At 35.5% G+C, this 22,712-nt stretch overlaps 1 protein-coding gene and 1 long non-coding RNA gene across 2 annotated transcripts in view; one reads left to right on the forward strand and one right to left on the reverse strand.

The window, feature by feature from the left end:
* LOC106063140 (uncharacterized) overlaps positions 1 to 22,712 on the forward strand; it is a 150,076-nt gene that overhangs the window by 9,949 nt on the left and 117,415 nt on the right. The window lies entirely within an intron of this gene.
* Positions 22,212 to 22,712, reverse strand: part of LOC129927640 (uncharacterized) — a 1,055-nt gene continuing 554 nt past the window's right edge. Inside the window, exon 2 of the long non-coding RNA XR_008779265.1 lies at positions 22,212 to 22,712. This exon is cut by the window's right edge and continues 95 nt beyond it. This is a non-coding gene — a long non-coding RNA (uncharacterized LOC129927640).

Raw genomic sequence — 22,712 nt, forward strand, 5'->3', positions numbered from 1 at the left:
CTGTGAGTTGAAATTGGGTGTGGCCTTGTACATCAAACCGGTCCCTAAAATCCCTAAACAGAATCTGAACTATTAATGAACTGAACACATAGAGAAACATAAAAACAAGAGAGATTTTCATCTATGGCGTGAAAACTATTAATAGCTCTCTTTTTGATGTTTCCGGTGTAAAGGAAATGTTGGTAAGTTTATGTCATTAAAAGTAATATGAACAATTTTTGGCACTACAAACAGGGCCGGATTTAAGTATTCGGAGGCCCCGGTGAAGACTTTTTGTGGAGGTCGCTACACTTTTTCTAAAGCTTTAATAAAAATGAACATATTAATATAAATACGAATATCTTAAAGCACAGCACGCCATATAAAAAAAAGAGAGTACTTGTAAATTAAATTATTTTTTCCTACGTTGCAAAAATAAAACTATTTAATGTGCATATTTTAGTAACATGAAATTTAAATCTTTAGTGTTTACGCAATGTAGTAAATCCGGGGTATAATACGAGAATAAGATGAAAATCTGTCTACAATTAAAAGAACCTCTTCGCTGAAAGCATGTTTATCCGATTGGATCATTTGAACAATACTGAACCCACCCCTCTCTACTGTCTACTAATGTTTAATAGGCCTATGACGTATTATTTATTGACGACCTAAACCGACTGATCTTTTTTACGTGTGGACAAACTCAGAGCCCAATCACTGATTATTCTTCTTCCTCTTCCTTCTTATATATATGTTGGAAAGTTGAAACAAGTAGTCCTATATCTGCCATGAAACGCGCATTTGTTTTCAAATCTGGCGTCTCTCTTTATTTTTTTTTGTTCTGGGAAGGGGGGGGGGGAGTTTTGGGGAGTTAGTGTCTTGTTCGGGCCTCTCCATAGAGTATGCAGCTTTGAAGGAAATGGTCGGCATTCTCTGGGGATGCTCCAGATTCTCCACGAGGGCAAATCGCACTCGTTCCTATATTTAGCTTCCGAATGCATGTGTTGTCTCATTCGGCTGTGTCCGGTTCTGAGGCGAAATATATGTTGGTCATGTCGGGACGGTTTGTATTAGGCATCTATTTTTTTCTTGAAATTTGTTTTGAGACCTGGTCCATTTCTCGTTTATTCAACTCTCTATTCTTTCTTTCCTTCTGGGTATAGAGGGACTTTGGATTGTTGAGTCATTTTCCCGTCTTTTGCCAATATGTCTGTGTCGTACTTCAACAATAACAAAACCATGTTACATTCAAAGCTTTATTACTCTGAATGACAAACAACTACACACATAGTAGACATCACAACACGAAATAGGGGTCAGTACACAGTCTAACAAATGTAAACAAACACTAGGGGCGACAATCAAATAAACAAATTCACGACAGCCTGCTTTGTAATTGCTTTCTAATTCAGTGTGGCCTGTGATCCGTTAGAGAAGTGCTGCTGTTGGTGAGATTTACAAGAACTGTCAGTCAGGGAGACAATATGACTGTTTCGCATGCTTGGGTGGTTAATTAGCGCGGTAGATACTAGCTCCTCTTACAGACATGTGGCTGTCCAAGAGATCACGAGTTGCAATTGACCAATCACAGATGAATCCATACTAATGCAGAAGCGGCTTATTGAAATATCCACAAACGAAGAACATACACCACAATACGGAGACCACAAAGTCTAAGTTACAAAAACATTTTTCACATTTAAATATTGCATTATGGGTCATTGAAGTGAAGTTGTTGACTGATTTCCTGTCTTCGTATTATAGTGCCGTCATGAGCCTCACCACCAATAAAAGAAATCGACTCGTTGAGCCAGGTCTACATACATTCAAAAAATCTAATCAGCTTCGTCCAAGTCATTAATTATTTTAAAATTCTATTTGAAACTAAAGGTTATAATCTTAATAAAACTCCTTCAACAAAATGTTTTATTTGTTTACATTTGCTACATATATAAAATGCATTTATAATATGAATTTATGTAGCTTTTTTTACTAAGGGATGATTAGCAAGTTTTGACTATACAAAGGGGTCCCTGTGTCAAACATGTTTGAGAACCTCTGCTATAAGCGACCACTTTTTAACCACTATAACTATTTAAAACATTGTTGGTAAAATGCGAATAATAATGTTTAAAAAAAAAAAACTCCGTAAAGTTGCTGACCCTTCGAAATATGGATTTTTGTCTATTGTGGGGGCCTCTTTCTTTAGGAGACCCCTGGGTTGTAGCCCCGCCTGCCCTCACTTAAATCAAGCCTTGACTATAGAATGACATTTTTGAAGCTATTCCGTTCGTAGCAACACTGAAGGTCAAGGTAGCGTCCTTGACTGCACACGACATTGTTAAGACCTCTTAAAACTCTCCAATACTTGCACGGTGTCCTGCTATAGATAACATTCCAGTAATTGTTCACATTTTACATACATTTCATAATAGAAACAATAAGAATGTTATTTTTTGTTTAGTCATTGCGAAAAACTGATAGAAAAAAACAAACAAAACGGAAAATGCAGCATAGCATTATTGCAGTGTTTCCCAAATTGTGTTCCGCGGAACCCTAGTGTTCCGCGAGGCCTGAATAAGTGTTCCACGAAGTTCTGGAATAATTAATTAGTAGACCACCACGTGAATTAATCTCTCTAAAAAAAAAAGCAAACTTTCCCCCGAAATACTATGAATATGCTAAGTTTTCCGTTGGAGAAAAAGTTTATTGATGCATTTTTTTCCCTAATACCCAAGTTACATTTCTCAAATACTTGCATGTTGGAGACCAGTAGATCTATAGTTCTATTCCTATCCATTATTTACTAGTAGGCCTAGATATCGACTTTCTATTTTATAAGTAAACATGATTTTTGTTTGGAAATTATTTTTTCTGGCAAGTAGAAAGTCAGGCACAATTTTTAAGGTTTTTATTTTTGTCAGTGAGGGCCCCTGTTGGTCAAGGTCGCTGTTGCAATGAACCCCTTCGCGACCATACTGTATAAGACCATATATTGTCCTATGAAAGTTATAAAACACCAACGATACATTTAATTCTTGTAAAATATAAACATGTGTTACCAAAATGTGACCCCTCCTTTGAGGCGGTATTATATACTTATGGTCTTTTGCTCTGTTTTGTTTGCTATGTTTACAAAGCGTTTTGAGTCTACATATGTTGGTAATCAGCTCTAAAATGATTATTATCATTATTTTATTGTCGATTTGAACTAATGTTCATTCTCTGTACTTATTATTAAAAGTAGAAACTATTTCCTTGCTCTCTTGATAAAAATACAAATGTCTTTTAAAAGATTTATTGTCAGTTCAAATCCTTTTCGCCCACTTCTTTTTGTTTTTTAAATTCTAGGCCAGAAATATAGTCCAATCTTAACTTTACTTCTGTGCAGACATTTGTCTTAAACAGTGATCAAAGCAGACGTTGCAAATACATTTTCAGCATCATCAATATGCAGACCGATTCAGCGCTCGCTGTATAATACTTCTTTTTCTTTTGATGTTATGCAAATAGGGTAAGCGGAACATTTTCAGTCATTATTTGTCTAAGGCAGACAACTTATGATCTTTTTTTTGTAGAGAGTTATCTTTCCTAAGACTAAACCCCCCCTCCTCTTTCTTCCCCTTTATATAAACACTCATACACCACTTCCTTCCACATTGAAAGACTTACTCATCGTGTAAGTTTATCCATAAAAATCTTGGCTCCATATTTATACCTTTTTTCAGCTAAATTTCGATTTAGAAGATGTATAAACCATCCGGAAACGGAAGTGCAATTAAATTTTAGTTAGAGTTATTTAGCTTTGCGGGCGCCATCTTTTATTTTCATTTGTTGTCATGGCAATGAACAACTTCCAATGTTATTAGTAACGAGACTAAGGTACGTAACACTAAGTAAGTATTACGTTGAACAGCGGTTAAAAAAACTGTCACTTAGCTCTGGAAGTGAAATAGAACAAATGTAGCAAATTATTAAAACTTAAACTGACCAAAGTTTTGAAGAATTAGTAGAAAGAATGCATTATGCACCTCACCTCACGTATCAGCCAGTTAAGACACCAAACATGGTCTGTAGACTGTCAACTCTAGTGATCGTTGTCCAGTGTCTTATGGTTGTCCAGTGTCTTATGGTTAAGTAGAATCTCTTCCATGGACAGGCCTGCCCACTCTTTGATGTTGTCTTCTCATCGCTTGTTTTATATGCCTCTCTTCTTCTTTTTCCTGGTACTAGCCCCTGAAGGAAGGTCTTTGCGATTCCTATTTAGAAGATGAAGCAACAAGTCTAAGCAAAAATTAAAAAAAAAATGTTGTTATAATGTCATTTTGATTGATTGATATTTAAACATGGATTTTAACTACAATAAAAGTAGCCTATATTTGTTTTGTCGAAAATAGATTCAATGACCTCGCGCCACTCTATTAGTCAGGACGTTGCGATCCCCTAAAACGTTGGTTTTAGAAGTTAAACTATGTTTCATCTTCTCATTAGAACAGTTTGTTTTTTATACAGGAAAGCTCTAATATCGATTTAAAATGTTCTTTGGAAGTAGGACATTCAATGCGTCTTCCCTATCACGATTTTAGAAAACACTACCAACTCAAAGCCTCGAGACGAGAGCAGCAACTTCGAAAGGATTCAAACTTTTATACGGATATGAAATATTTCCCCTACTGACAGAGTTCTAGATAACAAAAGTAGATTGCAGTGTATCTATTCACACGTTTATATATTCTTTGTTTAGCTCCATTACATTACAGAGATGAGGTCAAGCGATACTATATATATGGACGAGGCTTGACGTCAGTAGAAATAAAAAAAAAAGCAACATTTGAGTGTGTTTGGTCCTGAGGTCAGGAATGACCATAGCTTAGAAGTTCGTACCTAGAGTTTGGTATATACACATTTTTATGTTTGAAAAATTTGGATTGAAGTGAATATATTTCAAGCGTTTTTTTTTTAGGAAACTCTTAGACTTTATAAAAATTTCTTTCAGAGGTCATTACTAACTCTTAGACTTTATAAAAATTTCTTTCAGAGGTTCTTACAAACTCTTAGACTTTATAAAAATTTCTTTCATAGCTCAATACTAACTCTTAGACTTTATAAAAATTTCTTAGACTTAATACACAAATAAATAATAATAATAATACTAAAAAATGTCTGGCAATTAAATTATTTAAATTCATCCTAATGTAATTGACCTGCCTGGTGGTGAGCGATACGCTCCCGATTATCGTCACTGTCACATCTGTAATAGTCACATCTGTAATAGTCACATCTGTAATATTCACATCTGTAATAGTCACATCTGTAATAGTCACATCTGTAATAGAGCACTAAATGGATAAAATAATTTGGAGAATAAATTAGTGGCGCTGATGATCTTGGTCTCACCAATTAAAAACAAATCATGGTAGACATAGTTTTTATTTGCTTCAGGAATCATCTAACGTTATGTACTTATCTTCTTATCTTATCTAATACAGACGTAATTTCAAAAAAGAAGATTACATCCTACGCGTCATGGATCTAGACATGCATGTTAACCAATGACTTAAATTCAGCCAAGTCACTGGTTTTCCTGGTTGGCTCAGGCAACCCATTCCATGCTCTAATAGCACTAGGGAAGAAGGAGTATTTGTACAAATTACTCCTAGGATATGGAACGAGGAATGTGCCTTTATCTTTGTGTCAATCTCAGTAATTTATTAGATTTTGTTTTTGTGACCTCAGTGTGATACGGTTCCCATAGTGACCTCAATATGATACAGTTTCAATAGTGACCTGAATGTGATACAGTCACCATAGTGACCTGAATGTGATACAGTCACCATAGTGACCTGGATGTGATACAGTCACCATGGTGACCTCAATGTGATACAGTCACCATAGTGACCTGAATGTGATACAGTCACCATGGTGACCTCAATGTGATACAGTCACCATAGTGACCTCAATGTGATACAGTCACCATAGTGACCTCGATGTGATACAGTCACCATAGTGACCTCAATTTGATACAGTCCCCATAGTGACCTCAATGTGATACAGTCACCATAGTGATCTCAATGTGATACAGTCACCATAGTGACCTTAATGTGATACATTCACCATTGTGACCTGAATGTGATACAGTCACCACAGTGACCTGAATGTGATACAGTCACCATAGTGACCTCAATGTGATACAGTCATCATAGTGACCTCAATGTGATACAGTATTATGGTCACACTTTCTCCTACTCCCTCTTACTTTCTTTTCCCCTCCCTCCCTCACTCTCTCCCCGGCGAGCGCGCTAACAAAAACAGTGATTCGAACTGAGTCAACAAAAAATTTGGGAGTGAAAAGAGGCTTTTTTTGTCATTTGAAAAGCCGTTTATTTGTGTAGTGTGAGTGTATTTGTCAAATGTTGGAATTGATTATTTTGAATCCCATGATTGTTTCGTGATGGACCACGCCGTGAAAAAATCTGTTGAAATAAAAAAAAAACGAGGGCTGAAAGAATGACTTTATTTGTAAATGATTTTTTTGTATGCAAAGCAGATGACTTTATTAACATACTTTTGATATCTCCCGATGTAATGTTTGTTTTCTATGTTTCATACGAACCTAATCGTATTATCAAGAGACATTCCCGTCCACATTGTATCGAAGGTAAAGCTGGCACTTGCTTAAGTGGTACATGAACCAGTCAGTTTTCGTTTGGACCCTTTTCTTCCTTAGCTTTTTCGCTGCCTATAGTGTTGTCTAGGGCTATGTCTTCCCAGAAGTCTACATCAATGTCCATGTCTTTCCCGTTTCATTACATCCACATATTGGAGGTGAAGCCGATAATTTTTTCACGAGCCAGTCGCGAGTTGACCATAAAGGATGAATTTCGGGATCCCATTGTCCTCCATCAGGCGGAAATGACCAAGCCAGCGCAGTACTGTGCTTAAAACACGTGTGTTCCATTTTGGTCTTTGTAGTGAACTTCTGGTTTTCCTAAACTTAAGGTCTAAGCCTGGCAAAGATTGACCCATGCTTCCCTAGGTCTAAGCCTGGCAAAGATTGACCCATGCTTCCCTAGGTCTAAGCCTGGCAAAGATTGACCCATGCTTCCCTAGGTCTAAGCCTGGCAAAGATTGACCCATGCTTCCCTAGGTCTAAGCCTGGCAAAGATTGACCCATGCTTCCCTAGGTCTAAGCCTGGCAAAGATTGACCCATGCTTCCCTAGGTCTAAGCCTGGCAAAGATTGACCCATGCTTCCCTAGGTCTAAGCCTGGCAAAGATTGACCCATGCTTCCCTAGGTCTAAGCCTGACAAAGATTGACCCATGCTTCCCTAGGTCTAAGCCTGGCAAAGATTGACCCATGCTCCCCTAGGTCATTTCAGTATCTTCATCTATTTCCTTAACCGTCTTTAAATATCAAATTGGTGACTGCTATTTGCTGCGATGATAAGCCTTAGGCAAAGTTTTTCAATTTATGATTTTGAATAAATTATTTTTATCTATACATGTACCTCGTCTATGTTGATGTACTAGAAACTTGGTGGACAAGCAGTATGTTTTTAAGCTGTTTATGCTAGTAGTTAGAAATGGTTAAACTGAAGCCGTTTAGCCGCTAATCAATAGAGACCTATTGTCTTGCTCCTTTGCTCTTACCTTTCTCTCTCTCTCTCTCTCTCTCTCTCTCTCTCTCTCTCTCTCTCTCTCTCTCTCTCAAGGATTGGCCTTTTTAGTCACGCAAGAAGTTGCAAAGGGAAAAGATCGTCTCTCGAGACGTTAAATGCCACAGATATATATATATATATATATACGCTCTTTAAAAAAAGAGTTTAAAAAGTTATGCTATTGAAACGAAAGAAACAAAAAATTGGTCTACATAAAGATAATTGGAGATTTTAATATTGACTTTAAAAGGCCCATTTTCTCTCGGCTCTCAAGTTGCCGCCACCTTGACGAATGACAACAAATTGCCTGTCTACAGAATCAACAAACAGTGAGGAATTTTTCAATTCAAATCTGAGGTGGAGGGCCAAACACCACATCTCAAGGGGGACAATTTTTTCTTCATGCGGTATTAAACTTTGAAAAAGTTAAAGATTTGGATCTAAGACAAAAAAAAATGATATACAAATGTCTAGTAATAAACATCTGCAGCCCCCTCTCAACGCTTTGTTACCTGCATTGATAAGGGAATGCGAGAGTTACCTTTGGATTAGTCTGATATCCACTTTAATCGTAAGAACTGAAATCGTTGACCACCCTCAATGTTAGTACATTTGCTTGTACTATTAAACTTTTACTCCAATAGAAAATAGGGCCTTGAATATAGCAGAAGTCTTGACTTATATCTGTGGTCGGACCGTTGTCGCTCACACAGAGGCTCCCTTCACCCCTTCCACACACACACGCCCCACCAACACGCATCTAATGGGCCCCAAAAGTCAGAGGACGAAACAGCTAGATAAAGGCAGCATCACAGGATCTGTTGGTGTACAACAAACTACCTACGAGTCACTGATTTTTCTTCAGCGTTGAATCACGATGCCTTTCCCACGTTTGGGCTTAGCCCTAAGTCAGCGTTTTCCTGCATTTTTAAAAATTCAGTAGAACATTACAGTGACAAAAACACACAAGACATACATGTTAGGGCTTAGCCATAAGTCTGCGTAGGTTTTGATTTAGAGCGTTTTGTCTTCTGTCGGAGCTTTCTACTTCAGTTGCCAGTTACTCTCTTTTGCTCGTTCTCCTGTCACTGTTCACGGTTCCACCGGGCCTAGTACCCAAGCTCAGTTCAGGAGTTGGACTTGTCAGACGGTATGTGATACGCATATCATTGCAAGGCTACACCGAGAAGGCCTGAACACTGACCTGCAACGTCACAACCTGTGGGCAGTTTCCACCAATAGCTCGTGGCCACGTCGTACAGACCTGTGACGTGGCAACGAGCGATTGGTCTAAACTGCCCACAGGCTGTGACGTCGTAACTACTTGTCTCGGTTACATCGTCCACTTCTAGAAATAACTACGTTACGGCTTTCACAAGAATGACAAAGCCTATTCTCTTAGGCTTAAAGACGTTGTAATACCTTGATTAAAAACAAGGAAACGATTGCATCAACAAGTTACACTGCACAAAACAAATGGATTTGATTGCCCTCTAAACACAAAACATTTTTTGTATTCTTCGGACGAAATTATTTGTGTAGCTCTCCTTAGTTTGAAGCACGAATGTTATTGGCTCTGAGATAGAGGCATGCTAAAATCTAATGAATTTATTTAAAAAAAAAAAGAATTTGATTGGTATTAAGCATGCTTCCAGAACGAGGCTAATGATTCACAAACAAATCTTAACATAGCAGAAGATCAGACTAATAGCTCGACTCTCCTAATGGGAAATTGAGATTTAAGTCATCTTTAAACCTTAGACATAAAATATATTTTAAACTTATGCTGTTCGTTTGTTTCAAAGTTTAAATTATGGTGAGCTCTTCACCTCGTTTCATTTGAAGATAGAAAAGGGCAATAACATTAGGGCTACACAAATAAGTCACAAGAAAGTGTCGTTAAACTTGATATATATATTTGCTTCGTTCTTAAACTAGCTAATACTTCTCCCTTTTTATTATTACAATACCTCTATTCAAGTCATAACTTCATAGAAGTCTGGTGGGCATAGCCTTATCTTCTTATCTTCTTATCTTATATAATACAGACGTTACTTCAAAAAAGAAGATGATTACGTCCTACGCGTCATGCATTCAGTCATGCATATTAACCAATGACTGCCAAGTCACTGGTTTTCCTGGCTAGCTCAGGCAACCCATTCCATGCTCTAATAGCACTAGGGAAGAAGAAGCATTTGTACAAATTTGTCCTAGCATATGGGATGAGGAATGTGCCTTTATCTTTGTGTCTTTCAGAGTATTTTGTTAAATTTTGTTTTTGTATTTGAAGATTATGATCAGTGTTTTATATATAATTGCTACTTTACTTTTGAGCCTTCTGTCCTGAAGGCTTTCTAAATTTAGTGCTTTTACTAGAGGTGTTACTCTAGTCAAATGTGAATATTCGTTTGTTATGAATCTCACTGCTCTATTTTGTGTCTGTTCCAGTTTCTTAATGTTTTCTTGAATTGAGGGGTCCTAAACGGAGGATGCATATTCTATTATTGGCCTAACCAAGGTTAAATAACATTTTAGTTTTATGTTCTTATTTGATTTATAGAAATTTCTTTTAATAAACCCTAATGCTTTGTTTGATTTTTTTTTTATAGTTTCATCAATATGTGGATTCCATGACAGTTTTTCATTTATTATAACATCTAGGTATTTTGCGTTTTTAGTCTGTGTTACTGGTTTGCCATGATCTCAAAAACGGTTCTTATGATTTTTCTTGAAATTGGATGTTGATGTAGATTCTATATTTCTGAGAGAAAAACTAGTTCGATCGTTATAATGTTTCAAAGTAAAAAAAAAAGTTAATGTAAATTTGGCTTGAGAGCTAGACTTATATCTAGAACAGCGGTTCTCAATCTTTTTAGCTCCGCGACCCCCCTAATAAAATTTTTCACCTCGCGGCGACCCCATCCATAAATTTTCGTTCATAAGCCTAGGTAAATGTGATTTAGCTTATGTTATGAAATCTTTATCAAATTGTAGATCACTGGTTGTTAATTCCATTGTTAGAAACTGAAATATAGCGAGAATTTGATTTAGTGTAAAATATATGTATGCTTCAATTAAAAAGACAAAATTGTATCTTTTATAGAGTTTTTGTATTTACTTTTTTATTGCGTGTTTATGATATTCTTGTTGACACAGTAAACTTTAGCTACACTATTGTTGCGACAGTATTTTCAAACAAGCCAAAGTTAGTGCGAATGTTTTTATTTCACTACATTAGGAACTCACGTCTTCTGCATCAAGTTTATTTCTGTATTCAGGCTTCATAACGAACAGGCAGAAAAGAACAACGTTTCACAAAGATATGTTGTTGGAAAGAGGATGTCTCGAAAAAATCTGACATATAACAGAATGACTGCAAACAATAGATCCATAATTCTGTAACTGACATTGAAGAGAAATCATATTTAGCTGCCTTGCTATTGGTATAATGCTTGTGACAGTATCTTTGTTGGTAATAAATAGGCCCCTATCGATGAATCATACAGTGAGTTACAATGCATTCTTTTGGTGACTCATTATGTACCAGACATTTAAATCCGGCAGCCTCTGTGCAGACACCACAAATATTTTTCCAAGAGGTCTTTTACGTGCTGCATAGGTCATTTCAAGAAGTTTGCATAGAAACTAATCTTTATAATCTCTATTATGTATATATCTCAAGTAAACCGGCAATTGTGAACAATTCACTACGTCTGTGGATTCATCAATCTGGATGTCAAATATAGGAAATGAATAAGATATCGTATTTTCTGAATTACCTGATTGATAATATCAGGCATGTCAATTTTTTTTTCCTGTGAACAGTGTCATTAGATAATGAAATTGCACTATATTTTGTGAAGAAATCGGCTCCAATCATAGCTCGATGTCTTTGGCCCCTGACAATATTAACACTTGGTAATGGCGTGAGGTTTCATAGTTCTAGCGATGGTGAGTGCCACCAAATAAAACGTTTCAAGGGCTGCTATGTTTTAATTATGCTAACTTGCCACCTGTCTGGATTTCTTGACTTTATCAGCCTTCAAACAATGACTATCGCGTTCTTGAAAGGACTATCGCGTTCTTGAAAAGACTATCGCGTTCTTGAAAAGACTATCGCGTTCTTGAAAGGACTATCACGTTCTTGAAAGGACTATCACGTTCTTGAAAAGACTATCACGTTCTTGAAAAGACTATCACGTTCTTGAAAGGACTATCACGTTCTTGAAAGGACTATCACGTTCTTGAAAAGACTATCGCGTTCTTGAAAAGACTATCACGTTCTTGAAAAGACTATCACGTTCTTGAAAAGACTATCGCGTTCTTGAAAGGACTATCACGTTCTTGAAAAGACTATCACGTTCTTGAAAAGACTATCGCGTTCTTGAAAGGACTATCACGTTCTTGAAAAGACTATCGCGTTCTTGAAAGGACTATCACGTTCTTGAAAAGACTATCACGTTCTTGAAAAGACTATCGCGTTCTTGAAAGGACTATCACGTTCTTGAAAAGACTATCGCGTTCTTGAAAGGACTATCACGTTCTTGAAAGGACTATCACGTTCTTGAAAAGACTATCGCGTTCTTGAAAGGACTATCGCGTTCGAATTTCTGAATGTAAGTATTGTAAGGCATTATTGATTCAAGAGTTTAATAAATTAATGTTGAGGACAATGGACCTCATTCACCAATCGTAAACAAACAACATTTAGACACGTGATAATATTGATAAAACAACGGAAAAAAAACTGTCACGTGATAGAAATTGTGTATTAAAAATTAGATCGTAATTTGTATAGAAGAGATAGACAATGACGTGGCTAAATGTTGTTTGTTTACGATTGGTGAATGAGGTCCATTCTGAGAATCGTCTTCTAAGTCCAGATTTAAAAGCCTAGATCTATATGATTGAAATTATTTTTAACTAAATCTAATATATATTACGTCTAAAGTATAGATTTAGAATTACATCTAGATCTAGATTTTAGGATTTGTGCGTGTAATAAAGGTACCAATAAATAATTGGTTTGTTTTACAATGCCAGCTGGCGTGATTGGTAGAATCATTCGATCAAGGAGTTGTCGGTGTCAACATCATGCGTTCGATACACGATCTGAGTTAAACATTTTTTTAAATTAACTTTTTAAAAATATTTTATTTTATTCTAAGTTGTATATTGGACGTATTGTCTTTAAAAAAATGTATTTTTAGAATGTTTTTCTTGTTTCTTTGAATTTACTTTTTCTTCCAAGCATTTTGGTCTCGAGATGTCTGGCTATGCTACACAATATTTACATCTCGAAATAAGACTGTCTCATACTGCCATGTTGATTTTGCCATTTTTGATATTTACTTTGACTTGGAACAAAGCTACAATCACATTGTTTACAGTAATCTCCTGTCCTATAGGCATTATGTATAGTGGTATAGAATGTACATTGTGGTTCTTTTATTTTGAATTTTAAGAGGTAAGGTGCTATTAGAGCATGGAACGGGTTGTCTGAGCTAGCCAGAAAAACCAGTGACTTGGCAGAATTTAGGTCATTGGTTAATATGCATGACTAAATAAGATAAGATAAGATAATTTTTATTGATCCAATCAAATGGAATTTCAGTTTGACAACAATTGACAACCTCAGCGTAACTAAAGTAACAATAACATTATAGATGCAAATACGAACAACATTGACACATGAAACACATACACACTCACAACTACCGATTTATGAATTAGACTTCTATGAACTTCTCGATGACGACAGATGATCTTGTAACACTCTGACCGACAGTGGGATGAAGGAGTTTTTAAATCTTTCTGTTTTAGTTCTAATGGAATGGAGACGACCACTTCGTTTAGATCTTATGTAATAGTGGTTTAATGGGTTTTGAATTTTGAGTTGAAGTTAAAAAAAATATGATTTTACACAAGTACGTGTCAAAAGTAAAGTTTCCTTTTCAGACCTTGCGATCTATAGGACAGATGATGTAAAGGTCATCTGTTTCTGTGGTCCACGGTTAACGAGGGTTTTATGTGGCCAGCACAACAAGCGACCGTCTTTAATTTCCTCCAACTAATGTTAGGTACACTTTAAAGCTGAGTGGTCCCAAAGATCCCGAAATTAAAAATCCCAGTATTCACCAGGATTCGAACGCGGGACCCCCGTAATGGAAGCCAAGCGATTTACTACTCCGACACCGCACCTCCCATACACACGTTGACGACTATAAGAAAAAAAATTCATTCCAGTTCTATTTTTGGTTTTGTATTTGTATAAGTGTTTTTTATATTTCGATTTTTTAAAAAATATTTTTATATCTGAGATTTTTTTTTTTGTTTCTTTATTTTGTGTTTCTATTTTGTGTTTTTGTAGATCTGAATGTCTTGTAGTCTGTGTTGCCTCCTAAGCTTTAACTACATCAAAAGTTTGTTATATTTTCCAGTTTAGAGAGGGCATAGTCTCAGCCGTATCCGTCATGCGAATGATATATTCTGATCACGACTTGGCCACCATCTTGAGTTTTGACTTTCTCTCTTCGGAACATCACATTTTTTCTTTAAAATTTGGCAAAACACATTTCAAGTCAAGATGTCACAGGATCAACGAGACGCTAATCTAAGATGTGTATGAGTGTTGAGTGCGTGTGTGTGTGTTTGTGTGGTTGGTTATTTTGTGTGCGAGAGATAGGGAGAGAGAGAGAAAGAATAAGAGAGTAAGAGAACTAAGAGGGGAAAGAGGAAAGAAAGAGATAAATAGATAAATAGGCAGTGCAAACTACACCTCCAAGTAGTGCAAATACACTTCCAAGCAGTGCAAAGTACACACACCTCCATGCTGTGCAAACTACACCTCCAGGCAGTGCAAACTACACACACCTCCAGGCAGTGCAAACTACACACACCTCCAGGCAGTGCAAACTACACACACCTCCATGCTGTGCAAACTACACCTCCAAGCAGTGCAAACTACACACACCTCCAGGCAGTGCAAACTACACACACCTCCAGGCAGTGCAAACTACACACACCTCCATGCAGTGCAAACTACACACACCTCCAGGCAGTGCAAACTACACACACCTCCAGGCAGTGCAAACTACACACACCTCCAGGCAGTGCAAACTACACCTGCAAGCAGTGCAAATACACTTCCAAGCAGTGCAAAGTACACACACCTCTAGGCAGTGCAAACTACACCTCCAAGCAGTGCAAACTGCACCTTCAGGCGGTGCAAACTTCACATACAGGCAAAGTAAACTACACCTCCAGACAGTAGTCGCTTACACCCAATGTTGTAGACTAGTGTAGACCACTCGGACATTATATAAAAAAATACTTTTTGTAAAAGCTGCTCTGGGAGAAGGTTTTATTTTCGTCATTTGAAATACAAGACATGAAATGCATGACTCGTATGAAATAAATAATAGTCTGGAGTCGACTATCTGGAATAGAAGTTGAGTATTTCCATCTTGTATTTATTTTATACAACTTAAATGTCACAATTTTAGTGTGTTGATTAAACTTGGGCTTACATTATTTTAATTAATATGAATTTAAATCAGATTTTTGTCCATTTAAAAACCATTCTAAACATCATTGGCCAATTCATAAAGCACTGGTTGTGAGTGTGTATGTATTTCGTGTGTGAATGTTGTTCGTATTTGCATCTATATTGTTATTATTACACTGGTTACGCTGAGGTGGTCAATGAAGTCAAACGGAATTTCCATTTGATTGGACCAATAAAAATTATCTTATCTTTTCTATCCATCTTATCATTCATTTATTATCTGTTATGTAAATGTGGTCCTTTTTTTTTAGTTGGCTACATCAGCAGACTACCATGCAACCATTATACAGGCAACTTCTAAAAGTACTTGTTTGAATAGAACCAAGGTTAGAGCGAAACTTAATACGGACAATCGTCTGCCAATGAACACACGTTCAAGGGATGGTACCACTGGGTAAGACCGGATATTCAAGGCGCGAATGTCATATGAGCACTCTAAGGTCACTAGGGCGCCCGTGACTCACCACATTGGTGTCTATTGTTCCCAGGGTCAAAGTACCCTATGAGAATAACAGACTGAGATTCTTAGATCAGTGTTTCTCAAAATGTTTTATCTGTAACAACATCCTAGACCAGTAACGGGCAAACTAAGTCCGGCCAGCAAAGAGCTTTATCCGGCTCTCCACATGTTTTGAAATAATAAATTAAAATAACAAAGTCATACATGATGGAAAAAATTCAAGTTTGAATATGTGTTGAAACATTGAAGTAAAATTTGTTACAAACAAGCCTGCAATGAAACCAGGTCGTTCATAAGCACTATATCTCGAGAGTTCACTTCAAAACAAAACAACACTAACCTTTATATTTTATACATCCATAAACTATATCTAGAGAGTTCACTTCAAAACAAAACAACACTAACCTTTATATTTTATACATCCATAAACTATATCTAGAGAGTTCACTTCAAAACAAAACAACACTAGCCTTTATATTTTATACATCCATAAACTATATCTAGAGAGTTCACTGCAAAACAAAACAACACTAACCTTTATATTTTATACATCCATAAACTATATCTAGAGAGTTCACTTCAAAACAAAACAGCACTAACCTTTATATTTTATACATCCATAAACTATATCTAGAGAGTTCACTTCAAAACAAAACAACACTAGCCTTTATATTTTATACATCCATAAACTATATCTAGAGAGTTCACTTCAAAACAAAACAACACTAGCCTTTATATTTTATACATCCATGAACTATATCTAGAGAGTTCACTTCAAAACAAAACAGCACTAACCTTTATATTTTATACATCCATAAACTATATCTAGAGAGTTCACTTCAAAACAAAACAACACTAACCTTTATATTTTATACATCCATAAACTATATCTAAAGAGTTCACTTCAAAACAAAACAGCACTAACCTTTATATTTTATACATCCATAAACTATATCTAGAGAGTTCACTTCAAAACAAAAGAAAACTAAAAACAAAATCCGAAGATTTCCGAAACGAAATGAATTTTATTAAGCCAGCAAACAAATAGTATAGTGCTCAGAAAGTCGATACATACGCAAGTTCTATTGTTCTGTAGTGCTGCAAGTAATATATCACGTTCCAATAATGACTTTGTTAATCATCATCATCATTGACCTCCTTCAGTCGTGAAACGACTATAGTTCATCTCGGACACTTTTTCATATGGCTGTGGAGCCCTGTTTTGAAGAGTCATTCCCGTCCATATATATTGCAGGTCAAGGTTGTCTTCAACAGTATATGATTCACGTTTTATAACTTTAGAGCCCTTTTAAGAAAATGAATTTTTAGGTAGAAGCTTAAGAAAGCTAAAACATCCAGAGTCGAATTAACAAATGAAATTGTCTATCACAGTTAATCGAGAAATAAAATTGTCTATCACAGTTAATCGAGAAATAAAATTGTCTATCACAATTAATCGAGAAATAAAATTGTCTATCACAGTTAATCGAGAAATAAAATTGTCTATCATAGTTAATCGAGAAATAAAATTGTCTATCACAGTTAATCGAGAAATAAAATTGTCTATCACAGTTAATCGAGAAATAAAATTGTCTATCATAGTTAATCGAGAAATAAAATTGTCTATCACAGTTAATCGAGAAATAAAATTGTCTATCACAGTTAATCGAGAAATAAAATTGTCTATCACAGTTAATCGAGAAATAAAATTGTCTATCACAGTTAATCGAGAAATAAAATTGTCTATCACAGTTAATCGAGAAATAAAATTGTCTATCACAGTTAATCAAGAAATAAAATTGTCTATCACAGTTAATCAAGAAATAAAATTGTCTATCACAGTTAATCAATAAATAAAATTGTCTATCACAGTTAATCAATAAATAAAATTGTCTATCACAGTTAATCGAGAAATATAATTGTCTATCACAGTTAATCAATAAATAAAATTGTCTATCACAGTTAATCGAGAAATAAAATTGTCTATCACAGTTAATCGAGAAATAAAATTGTCTATCACAGTTAATCGAGAAATAAAATTGTCTATCAAAGTTAATCGAGAAATAAAATTGTCTATCACAGTTAATCGAGAAATAAAATTGTCTATCACAGTTGTCTTCAAAGATGAGTAACTGTAAGGTCTGGACGAATGTACTGATATGAATGATACTGCATAATTGGTACTATTTATAAGAGAAATGTTCTGTTACTAAAGATTACCAAGCTGCGTGCGTTCCATGTGAAAAATTGGTCTGCGGAATGCGAAATATTTGAAGATTTATGTATGGCTCTCAGATTTAGCATTTAAACAGATCTGCTCTGTCACATGAAAAATTGATATTAATCAATTTAATTTTATCTGGGACCACCTTATAAATTTCAAATAACTTTTTTATTTACTAATCAGCTAGCTAAAATGACTTTGTCTCATTACATGACTGTAGAGTCACCTTACTGGTGTGAAGGAAAACAGGATTAGATATTATGAAGATGGCAATTTTAAAAGTAGATTTTAAAAGACCTCTATGCTGTTGAAACAGATTAAGATATTTTCAGAATGCCTTTTAGTGTGTTCTGTAAATTAGTGAAACTGGACAGACTCAATTAATTGAACTCCAATTTAATCACCTCTAATTATCACCTCAATCAATTATTTCTAAATATTCTAAAATAGCGTTCTTCAAGGGGCTTGTCGAATTCCAATTTTCCACATTAAACAGCTGGTTTGTGCTATCTTTGCTTCAACTTCCTATATTTACGAGCAGTCTAGAAAAATCTCTGTCAGAAAAAAATTGACGATGAATAAGCTTTGTAAAAACAAAAAGTGAGAGCGAAATATAAAACGTGAACAATAATGAATAACAATAAAGAAGAAGAACAGAGAGAACTGACAAGAAGAGAATGTCCTTACATGAGAAAGAGAAAGAAAATCATGAACTTTTAACGGACAGATTTAAAACATTTTTTTTTGGGTTTGTATAAAGTCAGACATTTGTGAAACCGGAAAGCTCACCGGATGTGATCTTGTTGACCCATTTGAAGACGCCATTTTAGAAGCCAGTCTCGTCTGCATTTGATAGCTGCTGTTATGAAGAAAAATGACTACACTGTCACACTTAAGTTATGGTCACGTGATCACAGCTCTAGATTTGTTGCTGCTGATTCTTTTAGTTCACCTTAATCGTATCGATTTTTTTGTTCAATAGGAAAGGATCGAAAAACTGTAGACATGATGTAGAACAGGATAAGTTTTAGCATTAATAAACATATATATATATATAGATCTATATAGCGTACATATATAATACAATAAAATTTACTCTCTGAGCTGAACATTTTCTTAAGAGAGAGATAGAGAGAGAATTTCATTTTATGATAGTTAAAAGTGAACAGCCTGCTGTAACGCTACGTATCAACACACCAGTAGCAAAGGACCAGTATCAACAATCAGTGTCTATAATGACATGCCCTTGTACCTTAGTGAACATTACGTATCAACAAACCAGTATCAACACACCAGTATTTTGAACACTACCCGTGTACCTTAGTGATCATTACATATCAAAACATCCGTATTGTCAGGGTTCACTTAACACACCAGTATCAACATACCAGTATTTAGAACACTACCCTTGTACCTTAGTGAACTAATCATTCCAGATGTCCCTTTGAGCCCTGCCCTCCATTTAGATTTAACGCTTCTATTTCTGCTGCGTTTTTTCCCTCCAAAGTTACGGTTTGCGGTCTTTTCTAATAAGCTTATATCAACTCACTTTGTCAGTCTGTTTGTCTGTCGCTATGGTAAAAAGGTTGTACACGTTATTTCTTCGACACTCAATCTCGGATCAAGCTGAAATTTTGCACAATTATTTCTTTTATCTGGCAACACAATAATAAATAAATAAAAAAAAAAAAAAAAACAACAACAATTAGCCGATTAGTTAATTAACTATTGATAGTTTTTTTTTTTTTTGGTACGTCGAGTAGGGAAAAGAAATTGTACTTGACTGAAGTGGTATAAGCTGAATTAATCGCCTTTATTGGTCACCGCTGAAAATTGAAAGAAACAATATATAACTATACAATCTTTTCCAGTCATAATTACCTGACTAGCAGAGTGGCTTGCATGTCGGCTCGAGTTCGAAATTAGGTCGTTCCTTTTTTTAAAAAATGCTTTAGGAACCAATAACTGTAAAATCCACCCAAATATCCCTTTCTTTCTTCCCCCACCCCCCATTTTTCCAACTGGATAAAGTGACAGGATCATAGCCATTCATAGCGTATGGAGAAAGTTAAAACCATGAAATAGCGCTAATCAAAAACAATCGGTAAAAATATTGTTAATCTCACAGATTTATTGTTGTTGGTCTACAATCTAGATCTATAACAACTTTATGGACATGACTGATCTAAACTAATGGACCTTATTCACCAATCGTAAACAAACAACATTTAGTCACGTGATTCTATATATCTTCTATACAAATTATGTAATCCTTAGTGGTTGTCAAGTGATAAGTATTTTTCATTGTTTTATCAATATTATGACGTGGCTAAATGTGTTTATTTACGATTGGTGAATGAGGTCCATTGAAACAATTACATTTCGTAAAAGCTTTATTGTTGTTTTTATAGTATTTTTTTTCTGTTTTTAGTTCAAAGAGTTTAGACCATAACCCACAAACCCAGCGCTACACTAAATGTAAGAAGAACATTAAAACCAACCTGTTTTGAGTGAATCTGTTGTGAATGTATATTTTTAGCGGCCCCCGAAAGGGGAAAAGACGCTATTAGTTTTGTGTGAAATGTCTGTCCGTCTGACCGTCTGTCCCGTTTAGATCTCGTAAACTAGAAAAGATATTGAAAATCCGACATCACAATATTTTAGACCATTCAAAGTTCTGATGCAACGGCTACTTTTTTTTTCCTGAAAGCGAAAAATCTAATTTTTAAAATCAGTTATGCAAGCAGTTTTTTAAAGAGAAAAAGCTAATTAGTATGCATTATAAGTTAGACTTAACTTAAAACGAATAGCAATCTTAAGATTGAGCCTTTTCAAAACAATTAAATAATTTATAACATTCCAGTTAGGCCTGGAGAGGCGCGGTAGCTGAGTGGTAAATCACTTGTCTTCAGAACCGAGGGTCCCGGGTTCGAATCCTGGTGAAGACTGGGATATTCAACTTCGGAATCCTTGGGCGCCTCTGAGTCTACCCAGCTCTTATGGGTAACTGACATTAGTTGGGGAAAAGTAAAGGCGGTTGGTCGCTGTGCAGGCTACATGACACCCTCGTTAACCGTAGGCCACAAAAACAGATGAACTTTACATCATCTGCCCTCAAGGTCTGAAAGGGGAACTAGTTAGGCCAGGTTCACATCTAACTTTGCATTCACTTGCACCTATCCTTTGATCTGCTGCACCGTTGGGGCACTACACAAGATCTGTCAACCTTCTTTCTCCATTCTTATCTCTCATTTGTCTTTGATACAATTTCATTTGGATGTTCTTTCTGAAAAATTGAAGCCTGTCTGGGTGGACCACTTCGGGGGCCGATTTTAAGTTTGTGTTTCCACACAAACTGTCTTTGTAACCTTGTTTGTTTCTATAGTTATAATGTTTTTTGTGTGTGTCAAGCACCAATTGTAAGGCCAATTTCCTTATTGATAATAAAGAGTATTAGGCCTCTTATTATTGTTACTTTCAATTATCAATTATAATTTTTTGGTTTTAAAAATATTAGATTGCCATTGTAATTAGCGTTTTTATTAGCGGCCCCCGAAAGGGGAAAAAACGCTTTTAGTTTTGTGTGGCCTGTCTGTCCGTCCCGTTTAGATCTCAGAAACTAGAAGAGAAAATGAAACTCGGACATTATGATTTTTTAGATCATTCAAAGTTCTGATACAACGGCTACTTTTTTCCTTTTTCGAAAGTGAACCATCTAATTTTTTAAAATTAGATATGCATTTTTTTCACAAATTTACACCACTTTTCAATAAAAAACTTCAAGGGAGGTAACTTTTTTTTTTTAAATGGTCATGGACTTCTTCGTTTATAAGTCAATCTTCATTCATAGATTCGCGCATTGGTCTCTAGATCTAGACCTAGACTTAGAGCTTGAATCTAGATTTAGATCTAAAACTAGGTCTCGATCTAGCTAGAACTGTCAAGTTTGTATGACAGATGACAATGGAGATATTTATCATTATTTGTGAGGGGAAAGTCTTGTAGTAATTTGTACACAATTGTAGCTTAAAGTAGGTCAAGAATTATTTGTTTTCGTGTTGCCAATTTAGTTTCTCTTTATTACAATGTAACATGTTATTAATTTTGAATGTATGGATAAGGTTATTGTCAGGTTCTTGTATTCTTGTATTTATCAAATTATTATTATATACTTCCAATGCAAATATTTATTAATATTAAATATTATTTCAATTTGTATTATTGTTATTATTTTCTGAACTTATAATATTTTGGCTCAAGTTCAGCCTGACAAGCACATCATACACATATAGTTGTAGATAAACTAATAAACTAAGTGTATGATGTAAATAACAATAAAATTTATTCTTGTGATATATTTACAAATGACTGATTCATGATGACTGATAATAATAGTATGAAATATCAATATGTAATAATATGTAATCTACAATGATCCAGTTAGTCTCCTTAGATACAGAACATTCATATAATTATGAAACACATAGTATATTACCTTAACTATAATAAGTAGTTCAATGGATCACATAGTCCTTCAATCTCAAAAACAATAACTGGTAATATATGTAGATCTAGCCTCTAGATCAGGTACTGTCCACTGACGACAATTCCAAAAAGTAGAAGTTCATAGTTGACACTACACCATCAGGTATGACCACTGCAACCCGCAGTCTGGAATCTTGAACCTCAGACTCATGTACAAATCAACGTGCACACCAGACGACCAACTGAGAGAAAGACCTCAGTCCTGTAGACTGTAGACCTAAAGTTGTACTCTCAATATAGAACTGAGACTGAATAAACAAGTCTTGACACTGAGAC

This window comes from Biomphalaria glabrata, chromosome 8 (genome assembly GCF_947242115.1).
Source record: "Biomphalaria glabrata chromosome 8, xgBioGlab47.1, whole genome shotgun sequence".
Lineage (NCBI taxonomy): Eukaryota > Metazoa > Mollusca > Gastropoda > Planorbidae > Biomphalaria > Biomphalaria glabrata.